This window comes from Ambystoma mexicanum, chromosome 5p (genome assembly GCF_040938575.1).
Source record: "Ambystoma mexicanum isolate Mex_15411 chromosome 5p, UKY_AmexF1_1, whole genome shotgun sequence".
Classification (NCBI taxonomy): domain Eukaryota; kingdom Metazoa; phylum Chordata; class Amphibia; order Caudata; family Ambystomatidae; genus Ambystoma; species Ambystoma mexicanum.
In genome coordinates this window covers 959381521-959395387 of record NC_090930.1, presented here as the reverse complement: position 1 = coordinate 959395387, position 13867 = coordinate 959381521, and the positions used below count along the sequence as shown (strand labels likewise).

At 43.7% G+C, this 13867-nt stretch overlaps 1 protein-coding gene across 2 annotated transcripts in view; it reads left to right on the top strand.

Moving 5' to 3' along the window:
• Positions 1 to 13867, top strand: part of VWC2 (von Willebrand factor C domain containing 2) — a 957617-nt gene that overhangs the window by 591998 nt on the left and 351752 nt on the right. The window lies entirely within an intron of this gene.

Sequence of the window (13867 nt, the reverse complement as noted above, 5' to 3'; positions counted from 1 at the left end):
TACCATAACCCCTTGGAAGGGAGAGACTCCATTACAGAGGAGCGAGGGAACTCCTTAATTGGCTGCTGTGTTCCACTGCAGTTTTATTGAGACAGCAGCCGGTTAATTTGCCTCACCGGGAGGATAGCTCAGGGGCAACCCGCTCGCCTTGGAAGCAAGACGATGCGGAGCAACACAGGTTTGCTCCCCGGGTCCGCGCTTAGATACCTTCAGGTATTAAATGTGTTATAAATAACCAATCATCATAATCACCTACCACATTGGGTTGGTGGCTTTTGTGTTGAAGGCACATTGATACCCTAAAAGCTAATCTCATCCATCCAGAGCTGAGTTGAAACAGCTCCATGTGTTATAATTCCTGCAAAAATATTGCGATAAAAAAATATCTCCATATTTTTGCAGCAATATTGACCCATGGACCCTTCGGGGGACACCCCTGCAACCTCTGCATTATTCTAAAATGTGCGGGGGACACCCTCGCAACCCCCGCTCCCACAAACTATCCCCGCCAAAATTATCGCCTATGGCGAGACAAACGGCCATATGTACAGCGATATTTTGGTGGGGATATTTTGTAGGGATGCCGTTGAAACCAAAAGGTTCAAGAATCTCAGGACCTAGTGGGAAAATGCTGTCAACACTGTGTCAATTCCTGTTGATCTCTGCTGTTCCCCAGGGTTCTGCAACTGTTGGCTCCCCAGTGCTGGACAAGAACTCCCATCAGCCCTAGCCAGCATAGCTAATGCTGTGGGACCATGGGATTGGTAGTTCAAAACGGAAATGGACAAAAGGATCGAATCTAAAATGCTCAGTGTTCATTCGGCATAGTAGATTAAATTGAAACCCATAATACCGAAAAGGGGAGCAGGGTTTGCAGGGGTGTCACCCGCCCCCAGTTCGGTATTATGGCTGCGGGGGTATCTTCTGCATACAGCGGGGGACAAACGGTTATTAAAATCCCAAAAGATCGAATTACAAAATGCGGGCAAGTGGGCTGGGTAATTTTCTAATTCGATCTTTTGGGATACGTTCTTTTAACGTACATCCGTTCAAAACATCTGCATAGCCACAGATTGAAGACCCATGCCATGGTAAGTTGATGGATGGTTGCATTCCTTCCTGAAGCTCCCTAGAGGGGCACTCTGATGTCTCCTCTGGGAAATGGATATCTGTAAGGTGAGTGGGTGGTTTTCTTGGTGGCTTCCTTGCTCCCACTGTCCTAATAGTTCATCGTTTTGATTGTTTCCATATTCTAAGACTCAGTTGCAGAGCTGTTTTTAATAGAAGGGGACTCCTTCACCACAGAGGCTACACGGGTTCTGGTTACGGCCATACTAAAGGTTTGGTTCTCTCTGCATCATCAAGTTTGTTTGCTTTTTGGGAAGGAAGTTCTTTTGTTCTGCCCCATCTATACAGTCAAGAGGGATGCTCGTTGTTTTTTTTTTCCAATGCCTAAGAGCTTACATTGGTGAGAAGCCTTTACTTGGATTATTGAGGGACAGACCAATGAGCATTGCTATGGTACTATTTACCTTATGCAGTTTACTATGTTTTGCGCTGTGACATTTTGAAGTACCAAAAGGAGAATTTCATTATGTAGTTGACCGTATTTTGATTCGATTTGTTTTTCGCAGACTTTTTTGTATGGCAATCATATTGTCCGATAAACTCTAATCAATGTTTACATCGATAACCCATTCCCAATGTGTTTCTCCTGAAGGCAGAGCTGAAGAAATTCAATATTTGGAGAGAAAAAAAAATCCTTTCGTTGCTTGTTATTATGTTTCATTTCTTTGGTTGCTGCAAAATAACACAAAATAAATGAAGGGGAAAGATGAAGGCTTTCTTCGCGCCGCATGAATAAAAGAGCGATCTTGTGGTTCCGGCCCATGTGGGATTTGCATTAAACAACATCCCTTTCAATTTCAAAGTCAGGGCTTGTCTGCTTTGAAGAATTCCATCGACATCTCGCCGGTGTCTGACTGTCCTGATAGGAGCGGTTTCTTCTGTAGAGGACAGGCCCTCGCGCATTCTAATTCCGCGCTTCGGAGTTGGCTTGCGTGTGCTCTGCAGAAAATGGCGGCTCTCCTCTGGGAGTGACCTTATGGCGGAACCTCACGGGGAATGTTATTTTTTAGAAAAACGTTCTATACACATTTAGATCTGTCAAGTGCGGTGTGCGGTAATTGTCTGTCACATCTGATTCAGTACCGTGCACGTGTCACCATCACGCAGCTGCAGGGTGTGTTAAGCATTATTTGCATCCATTGCTTTATTTAATAACTTTACAGGGCCTGGCTGCCAACTGGCACAATGCGTTAGGGTGACCTTCAGCCCATCTCAGATGTTTGGTTGAAAGCACTCTGGGTTCTTGGACGTTTAATGTTGATATCCCGATTATAAATATGGGTCAGCAATTGCCACCATGTTGAAAGTTGCTGGCTTAGAGTCTTGACAAAGTCAATAGTTTGACCTGATGAATAGGCATTGGCTAGCTAAAGGCGTCACATGCCAAAGTGCCCTCTCTATTTCCATGGTTTGTCATTGAGCAAAAGTTGGAATAATGCATGCATGCTTGAATAACCATGATGTGTCCATGCACGAGAAGGAAGCTACCTTGAATGGCGGTGTAGTGGACTTGACCTGCTTGTGATCTAAGGTGGGGGGGAGAGAATGTATTAACCTATGATTGTTATATTGAAATTCTGGCCAGTGAAGGAAAAGCGGGAGAGTTTGCATGCTGGAAAACTAGAATAAGGAAAGAGAAACGGAGGAAAAGAAGAAAGACAAAGGGGCATGTCTGCATAACTACAGCACTTCGGTGTTATTCGCAAATACTTTGGAGTTCTTAAACATAGGCAGAAATTGCTAGGTTGAGTACGCTTGGGTATGATAGCGTATGTAGCTGCCAAGCGGCCCGATGTCATTTGTGTTGCCTTCAGGCACTGCTGGTTTCTCAACATTCCATGCTGGGGCTGGATGGTCGATATTTTTAATGAGGCAAATGAAACAACAAGTCCCAGCATGCAGTGTCCAAAACCAGAACAGCCGCAAGGCTTCACATGGCACCAATTAAGCATACCACGTGTGTGTACTTTGAGTGGTAACGAGCAGTTTGGCTTCTGATATCATTGCAAAAAAATCCTTTTGGAAGCCAGAACTCCCACATCAGGAATGCCGATCCTTTTTTTCTTTGTAGATTTGCTATAAACAAATCAAAAACTTTGAGGAAGGTGCACTTTCTTTCAGAAAGCAAGCAGTGTATGCTGGATTTATGTGATGTGCAGCTTTCATTTGTACAATTTCATTGTCAGGTCAATGAATTAGCTTAATGGAAAAGGCGCCTTCTATCATGCGCTCTGATATGCCCTCATTTGATATCTTCTGGCAGTTTTACTTTCAGCCCCACACTTCATGTTCTATTTATAAGACGTTGGCACATAAGAAATCTACTTTAGGCTTCTTTACAGTGCAGAGCCCTCCAACTGGCTGAAGTGGATGCAAGCTCTGTCTCGAGGTCGTAGAGGAGAGGGCCACTTCAGTGGAATGCAGCTGTGGGGTGCATTCAAAGGCCCCAAACAGAAGTCCCTTTCACATGAACAGCAGGATGTTAAACACAGAACCACAAATGGCTTACCCTGTGTTTTCTTTCAAGTACAATTGAAGAGCCATGTGGAAAAGGGGCCTACCTGTCATTACCAAAGGAAAAGCAGCATTTTAATTCACAAAAGGAGGAATCGATGATCCGTTTCATATGGAAAACATGATTTTTAAACAGTGACAAAAAAACGGCTTGCACAGAGGTGTGCAAATAAAAGCAGTTTAAATGTGAAAATGTATCACTGCTAACAGAAAAATGTCAGGTAAAAGACATCGGCGGGTTCACAAAAAGCAAGGTATATTATGTTTCACATAAAAAAACTCCAGTGACATTTGAAAAGCAACTTTGTTTAATGGAAAAATGATTTCCCAAGACAAACCTTTTTGCTGGCTATGGGCAAACTTCACAAGAAAATCTCCCACTCCCAGTCTGGATGTTACATCTCCCATCTAATTACCAACTGCAATAAAGTGTCCTGCTAAAAGTGTCAAAATTCAGTGTTCTCGAGACCTGCTGGCTCTGAAGGCATTGACTGAAGGAGAAGTTCCCCTTGGCTAGAGCATGACCAATATGTGTGAAAATAGGGGCAACAACTGCAAAGAGCAATCTTCCAACACAAAGAGACTGATAAAAAACAAAATTATGGGTAAATGCTCACTCAGTAAAAACAAATGGCCGGAAGGCACAAGAATGGTAATTCGTCCCACATGAAGATTCACAATTAATTTAAAAGGACTATTATCATTTAGGCATTTTTCTCAGCAATCATGCAGTGGATTTTCTTCATTTATGTACCATTGTTTAGCTAATTTCCAGGCGATTTTGGGAATATAAAATACATCCACCTCTTACTCAGGGAACTTTAATGGCTATCTAAGATGGGTTTCTGGCTGATCTGAACATGTTCCAAATGTGAGAGTTGGTGAGCGGGTGGAGAATAAAATTAGGAATATGGGTAATAACGTAAATATTCATAAACGTTATGCTTTTTTATGGAAATGGCAGAAAGGTACGAAATGGCTGTGCCACATGGTATGGATCTGGTGGTCGACTTACCTAATTCCTCATGATTATCTGAATCAGAAAATATGTATATTATGGCAGTTGCTAGTAAAATTATGAAGTTGTGATACATAACTAGTTTTTGCCAAAAATTTGAAAGGAGAACAAATTGTGATTACAAATGGGAATTGCCATATTTTGCTCCAGACCCCTAAAACAATCCTGTCTTGGAGGCTGGGTTTGGGAGGAGAGAGAAGGGTAACTGTCCAATCCTAGTTGCAGGAATTATTGCAGGGTACTTTCCCAAGATTGTAAAATTGGTGGTGTCATTGATGCTATAGAAGGGGGAAGCACTAGAAGGAGGACACACACACAGACACACACACACACAGACTCACAGACACACACACACACACACACACACACACAAAGACAGACAGAGAGATGGCTGCTGAAACTTGCCATCTGACAGCTGTAGGGAAACACCAAAGGAGGTTGCTGAGAGTGCTTCTGGGTGGAGCTGGTTATTTCTAGGAAGGCCTCAAAGCTGACTGGCTTCTATGGTGGAGAGCAGGAGGACATCTTTGAGATTTAAGTGACCAGACCCCTGCCCTATCTTTCCAAAGTGTCGTGAGATACAGGCCCTGATTCATGAAATGTTTTCCTATGGGATTGCGCCATTATGAAATACTTCCATGAATCAGGTCCACAGACGGCTTTCCTGAACGTTTAACAGAGGCTTTCTATGTAAGTAGAACTAATCCCTGGGAAACCAACTGGTGGGTGGTATGCTTGCCTTAAATCCTTTCCGTTTATAGTGGGTGGGGGGAACTGTGTAGATCGTTAGCCTATTTAACAAAAAACATTAGTTTGAGTAATTCCCCATTTGACAGAACACTGTGGGGTTAATTTTGTGAACATTTAAAATTAACAAAGCTCACATTCCAGTGTGCGCTGAAAACTATAGCCTATCATTTAATTGATGACCCCCACTTCCTTAAGGACGAGGGGTGTCTTTGTTCTTAAATCAGTCCAACCTTTTTATCCAGCTTCCCCAAAACAAGTGTTTCAGTGAATGGGAGTTTGAAATCCAAATTTCCCAAATCATTTCAATTTTTCGGTCCGACTTCCCCAACACAAACCGAATGAGGCGGGGGGGTCTGAAAATAAACCGCTAAATCACCCTGTGTTTATTTTAAACCAAAAGTGTGGGTGAAATCATAATTGCCATATGTATTTGTATCAATCTTGAAATCCTACTGCTAGCCTTCTAAGCCCGCAAGAAAATCAAAATCGCACAACACTACATGATAATAGTTTTCGTTATTGATCAGTGTAATTATTTCTTGAAGTGAAATTTGCAGACAGTGCAGAATTGTGATTGTGTTCTTTCCAACTCACTTTTATGATTTATTTATGCTGAGAGTCGTTGATTATCTTGTGCCACAGATAAAGTGGTGTTTGACATTTTCGTGCTAATTTGTATTACTTTTATTTAAATACATATCAATATATTTCCTGTGCACCGACCTGGCTCTTGGCTCATTGTTAGCTCAGGGGCATGAAATGCATCTGAAGTAGGGCTGAAGAAAATAATTAGTTAAATAGTTTGTTGGGTGACACCTTGGTCTCTCAATAAACAGTTACACAACATAATGAGTGCATCAAAGGGAGGGACAGGCAGAGGAATGGAGGGAGAAACAGAGCATGAGGTAGAAGCAAAGAAGTTAGTCAGGAGACACAGCAGGTGAGGAGCAGAGAAGAAAATGGAAGAATACATTGGGCTCACTAGAAGTAGGGCAGTGCACTAAAAATGTGGCAGTAATAGCGTTACTGCCACATTACTGCATCGACCAATCACAGGTTTGATGGAAAGTCATACGATTCACCTCCAGCTCTCAGCTCGAGGTGAATGCACCGACTTTCTGACAATCTTCAGTGCAATTACTGTGGCGCATTTACAGCTGCAGTAATTGCACCGAAAATGCCCCTTTGAGTCCAATGGACTCAATAAAAATGGGGACTTGCACCACAACCACTTATGATCTGGCTGGTCCAAGTGGGGGTAATGGTAATGGTGTCGCGCAGCATTTACCACCAAATTGTAATGACCCGCTTTGTATGAATTTGGAGTTTCATTCATTTGAGTGGGAGGGGGATGAGAAGATGTGGTCATAGAAAAGGGGTGACAGGAGTACTCTTCCAATCAGAATATGTCTGAACCCCGCCATATTTGGGTCATGCACATCATGCTTGTATGAATGCTCCATAGTAAGTAAACATTCAGTCAAAGTACTTCTGTATCATTACACTAATTCGAAACCTCACGCTACAGCAATATTCTGCCCACTATGGTATGCCAAAAGCTAAAAAAAAGACTGTCGGGTGGCGATCCTTGACATATGGATTGAGTTGTTAATTTTGACATCACTGGTGAATATTATAGTAAACCACTTACGTATGATTCCAGGTATATCCAGTCATTGGCATATGTTGTCATGTGTGCAGGTTATGGCAAGAGTACCATTTCAATATACCATCATCTTGGAAGTGGGTGCTATTGTCTGATAGCATCTATAGGTTTTAGTTGAGATTTATTTCACATCACTTGAGTTTCTTTTGTTTTGTTTGCAGGGTGCACATAGTCAAATATTAAAGAATTCGCGTACAATGGGGCGTTGCCCGGGTATGCACGTGGGGGGTCTGCTATAGCCTTGTGTATGTTTTATTGTGTCATAACTTCTTATTAATTAAAAAGCGCAAAATCGCAATCTCCCAAAATGATAGCATAGGGCCGGACCCTGCATCATCACTGTGCAGGCTGAATGGGCAGAGTTGGTTAGATTTCACTATCGCTGGTACACCCCAGACTGTATGCCGTCCTCCAGCCAAAATGTAAGCCCGCCAACTGTTGTGGGGATGCAGCCAACAATGCAAAATCGTCAATCTCCTGAGGGCCCGATTCTCATCTTGGCGCAGTGAGCGTGCTAAATAGCACGACTCACTGCGCCATTTCTTGACGCCCAGGCACCACTGCTATTCTCATGTGGGCCTGGCGTCTTCGCAAAGCACAACAGTGCTTTCACTGGAATCCGCCTGTTTCTAAGGGAAACAGGCGGATTGCAGAATCTCTACAAAAACAGAAAGAAGCAGGAAGACTCTGTACTCTGGACCAGAGTATTATTATAAATGGCAAATCTGAAGGAATGTCCAGAGAGCAAAACTGTATTCATCAGAAAAGTGTATCAAATTTTATTCACCATGATACAAAATATTTGTAAAAAAGTCAGTCAATGACATATTACTTTATATAGCATCATTATATCACATAACACAGCAACATGGAGATGCATAAAAACTAGCTAAAATGAGTCCATCATCACAACCATTCATAGTGCAGCATTCAAACCATACATCACACTCAGTGACATTCAACCAAACAACAATAGCTAAAAAGCATGACAAAAAGTAATTAACAGCAGGAGTTGGGATACACATTCCTCACGTCCCTTCTGGTTATTTTAGTATTTGAAACATTTTTTGACACACAAACAACAATAGACACAATTAAAAAACAATCGATCACAAGGGTGGATCGAAAAGGAAGAATGTTGTGTAGATCACATCCCTAGGGAGTAACCTCAACCCATTTCGACGTAGGGTGTATATTGAACAACGTCTTCATCAGGAGATATAGAGCGAAAGGCTGCAAAGAGAGAGCAACACTGCATAAATATGCAGCAGTGCCCTATCTAAAAACAAAAAATTGATTTAGCCACCATGTGTCACCTGTTACAGACCAATTATTGAATACAAATTTGAGCAGGAGAAATAATGAAAAATCAAAAAAACAACCCCAGTGACAGAGTTTGTTAAAACCAGAGCAAGAGAGTCCAACCCTTAAAGCAGTGCTGGAAAGAACAAAGTGGTTGCACCATAAAAAGCCATTAATGCAGACAGGTGTGAGTGACCAACAGAAAGCTGGTCCACTCAAATAGAGAGAGACATGCTTAATTTGACAAGCAGGGCTAACCTCGTATGTATGACCGTACCCAACCAGGATGGAAGAAGGGTCGATAGGCTGGAATCTGACCAGGGGTCGGTGGGCTGGAATCTGACCACAAAGAAGTCTGCGTATAAACAGAAAATGAGCAGGGCAGTTTGAATGGACAGTGGACCAAGAAACCTACTGCATGGGGTAGAAATGCCCAGACACATAAGACCATACTTGCCTGCAGATGGAGAGGAGCTGCTGTGGGCTTTCCCCTACAGTAGTAGATGTATAGGGGTAGCCTCCTTGGTGAGTTGTGCAGCAAAAGTAGATCCTGTCGGCATGGAATGGCCTGATGTACTGTGAAACAAGAGATATTTATGGCTCAATCTGCATATGCAAAAAATGAGCAAAATGCCACTCAAAAGCTGACCAGAAATCCCCCTCGGCAAGAGAGAGAGGGCCCTATATATGTAATTATTTACAATAGCAGAATCTTGGCAGCATTTTCATTAAATAACGAGGGAATCGTTATTTAACGAAAATGCTGCCGAGAACACAGTTCCTATACACCAAAGTGAGCAGCTTCAACATTGCAGGATGTTGAAGCTGCTTACTGTGGTGTATAGGAAAGTGTTCATATACACCCGTGTGGTGTATATGAACACTTTAATTTAAAGCGAGCAGCTTCAACGTTGCAGGATGCAACGTTGAAGCTGCTTACTGTGGTGTATAGGAAAGTGTTCATATACACCCGTGTGGTGTATATGAACACTTTAATTTAAAGCGAGCAGCTTCAACGTTACAGCAACGTTGAAGCTGCTTACTGTGGTGTACATGAAAGTGTCCATATACAACACAGGTGTATGGACACTTCCATTTACAGCAAGCAAGGCTTCTTGTGGCACATCTCCAGTTTAACGCCACCAAAAGGGTACTGTAAATGTGCGCTAATTTAGCACACATATTAAACTGGAGGAGTGCCACAAGACTAGGCTTCCAAAAAGCCTTTTACGCATGTGACGGTTGCTAGGTTGGTTTCCAACCCATCCTAGCAACCGCTACATGTATTCCGAAAGTGGAACATTCCTTCTGACTTCGGAAGAATGTGCCACCTTCAGAATAGGTCTTAAGTACCGAAAAGGTTGTTAAGCCTTTTAACGTCTTTTTCGGTACTTAACACCTACATGAGAATCGGGCCCTGAGACCGCCTATACTGATAACACAGGGCCTGTCCCTGCCCTGTGGAGGGGGAATCAGTGGGGTTGGTCAAATGTCATTATCGCCAGTACACCCCAGACTGGTATGCCGATCTTGGGCCAAAATGTCAGCCCATTAACTCATATGGGGCTGGAGCCAACCCCAAACATACAAACACACTTTCACAAACATATATATATAGATAGATACACCTACAAAAAGAGATTCAAGAGCTCAATGTTTGCCGGCCCCATGTGTTAGCAAGTGTCTGTTGTGTCGTAGAAGCGTTAGTAATTATAGCAGTCTTTCCAGGTGATTATTAACCACTTAAATACAGTGGGCGGGCGTCCACTATCGCCTGTAAATCAGCCCCCATCATGGGTGTCATTTTATGGGGGACAGGAGTGTTTGTCCCCCCCCCCCAACTTTCATGGCACACCATTTTGTCCCCATTCATTTGGCTGGGGCACCTTTTCTTCAGATGTCATGCCCTCCCCCCCAACTTTTTCAGCAAAGTTACTCCACTGGCCCCCATGCTCACAGATCAGACATTTGGAGCCCACGAATGCCCGAGCCCACAGTCCAGTCTCCCTTCCTCCTCCTGGCCATGCTTTAGGCCCAAAGCCGTCCTGCAGAGCCATCAATTAGAAGAACTGTGTTTCCTGCCGAGAACTGTTACTTACTTCTGGACTGGCTTATGGTTGTCTTGAAAGCCGCGCGTGATCAATCACTGAGCTCAGAGCCTGGGAGGTCATCCAGGCCAGGCACAATTACTGCAAGCACCACTCCATTTTAAACAATTGATAGCCATTTTTATACAAGCATACATAGCCCGGGGACGATAGGATCAAAAGCTGCAATGCTATCCGCTATTCGTTTGCAAACATTTTAAGTCGCTGCCCAACCATTTCCTTCCACACCTGAGCCACGTTCAGGCAGCAACTGGCATCCCACTACTGCGACCATCCCAGGTGCTCCCCAATGTGCCAACATATTTGGTGCTGCAGCTGCAACTCCCCCCACCTGCGGCTCATTGGGAGTGATGGCTGTAGTACCCATGGCACATGTGTGATTTACAAATCTTGAAATAAGACACAATTACAAGTTTGATGGTATCCCGCTGGTCATTCCGGTGGGATACCGGAAAACGCTAATACCAATTAGCGGTGCTTGTCTGGCGTTATTACTGGCAGATTACAAGTACCAGTTTAAACTGTAAATCTCCCTTCCATGGAGTCCCCCTGCTGTATCAGTGCTGGCAATTATTACAGAACAGAGTTCTGCAAATGTAATGCCTGCTGACTAGGGCAATGTGTGGGCATGGCCTGCATGAGCACTGACTACTGTCACCTTCTGTCTGATTGTAATTCATGAAAATGGCTAAATATCAGAGCAGCACTGGCATGGCTCCTTGGGTATATGAATAGCAAAGTCCTGGTCCGGGATACAGGGGAACATGGCCCATGCACACTACTCTTGCTAGTTGTGTGGCTGTGATTCTCTGAACAGTTGGCATCATAATCGAATGGAGTCTGAGACAATAAGTATTGGTGCTCAGAAATAAGTCGCAGGGCTCAACCGAGGCACATACAACACACATTAAGCACGGAATACAATGCCTACTTGTGCAATGATATAGTGTCTAGCATTGTGAGCTTCATTGCCTGTTGAAATATACTTAGATGTATGTGTTCAGCTTTCACTTCCCCAATTTGTGACATGATCACAGGACAATGTGATGGTACCATGTGTGCTTGTATTTGGTCTTGCAAACTGTGTCTTGAGTTTCCCCTATCTGCAATGCTCAGGAGCACACGCATGTTTAAAGGAGCATTCGCCAGCCCAGGCTCAAAATCCTGCCTCCATGCGTGCAACTTATGGTGCCTCCACTTATGTCAGCTGAGGGTCAATACTAGTCTGTTCAACGTCAAGTGGGCATGCTTAGTGATAAAATCAGGCCCTCAGGTGATGACAAACCTCTTCTACTACAGGGATATGGTAGTTCTATCATCATTCACCCACGAGGGTGGTGTAATTGGAATTATTCATTCACCATAGAACAGATTGCATAGTGTGAAGCCGCTGCCTTTATGCAAATGGACTAAGCATGGTGGTGGTTACGGTAGAATGGAGATCCAGATGGCAACTGACTCCGATCAGACACCGGAATGAGTGCAGTGCTTCACGTCACTTCCGATCTTCTTTCCCTCTCGGAATATGCAGCATTGGTTTGCCCCAGTATCGGCACTGTCCTAGAATTATTTTGCTACCAAAACAAATCTAGATATTTTGAACCTCTGCTCCAAACACATCGCTCCTGCAACACTATTCCTGGCCTTCTCTGCTGCCGTTGTGGCAGATGCTCGGCGGGGGGTATGTGCTGTGCTTGTACATGGAGCCAGAAGACTGGAAGGACCGGTGGGTCGCACCTCCAGCCCAATCTCGACCTCAGTCCTTGCTGGCTTCTACAAAGATGGTTCTAAACTCAGTTTTAGGCCACAAGCACAGAGAGTATCCAATATGGATGTGCTTGATCCCACTAAATGGCAATAGCCATTGCGCTGCTCAGCAAAGACTCACACTCTCGAGAGTAAATCGGGATTAGCCAAAGGTATCTTTTGCTGGCATCTCCTGACCCAGGACTCAAATCTCATACACTTGGGAGTCAAGAGGCAACACCCCCCCAACCCCTTCTTTCTACCCTATAAATAAGTCAAGGATACTGAGACTAGAGCGTTCAGGGTAGTTCTTGTACTGATTGTAGAAAATATGACACTAACTATTGGAATATAAATATGTTGCTAAGCGAACTGCGGCAAAAGCGGGGGTGGGTGCTGACAGTGGAGTGAAGTGCCTATGGCAGAGGGGTGGTTAAAATTCTCCTACAACCACCAAATGAGGTCTTCACCAGTAACTCTTGATTTAAAAGTGTGGAGTAAAGAAAATCAGTTTCTTCTGGCTGAAAGTCCATGAACATCCAAAAGAAGGTGGGAATTGGAACATTTGTGCAGAAGTTCACCTTCAGCAATGGACCCGCTTGAAGATAAAATGATGTGTACCGTGATTGGTCAGAAGAAAGTCAGAGACGTTGGACATTATGAACTGTTTTATTTAAATAATAAGAAAAAGGCCTAACTCGCGCTATTGCTATGGGAATATTCCCTACCTAACCAAACTAAGGGTGCTCGTCTGTCGTCAAAAATCCAATGAATTTCCTCATGTCCAAATCCCAGCTCTAACTAATCCTATCCCTAGAACTATTAACTACATATTGCCAAAATATATATCTCTCTTCGGACACCTTCCCGTCAGCCGTCTTGGAGCTTTATTTCAGGGTTTTCAATTGCAACAAGTCTAATTTTGCCATCTACTGACAACAAGTTAGTAGAAACTATTGGTCCTGGTTCTCAGTGTCTTTCATGAGTTTCTGTAGTTTGTGCTGTATATTCATAGGTCACCTATCCCAGAGTGTGCGAGACGTATCAATGTCCTTCTTGCTATCCTTTTGGATGTAGTCTTGTATGTTCCTTCATCTTATTATTTGACCTTTAGACTCTTTAAACTTGGATATTTTTCTGTCTGGCCTGGTATACCCTTAACAATGGTGTGGCACCACCAGTCCTGGAGCTTCTCTACTGGGTTCAACTTTCTCACACTTTGATTTAGAAGATTATCACTTGCACTTAGCTCAGAACGGTTTTCAATGCCTGGTAATAATGCCTTCCATGTCGCTACATCAGAGGGCTTTCCCTGCGTACGGCTCTCTCTCTCGTCTCGTTCGCCAAACCAGAGGAATATACATTACTTGTGATTGAAGGCAATCCCATATAGGCAGATAGTGTTGCTTGCATATAGGGAATTCCTTGTGGGAATGAGTCCTTGTCCCCTAGAGGGAATTCACTCCCAATGAGGTCCCACTTGCCCAGTCCCCTAGGGACGGTCTTGCGGAGCGGGCTCACCCCTTAGCCTCAATGACGGTGGCTCCCCCCTGGGGAGAAGAGGTGAACACTCCCGATTTCTCACAGTACATTCTCACCAGACATCCCTTAGTGGGCACCTTATAGGAGGTTCTG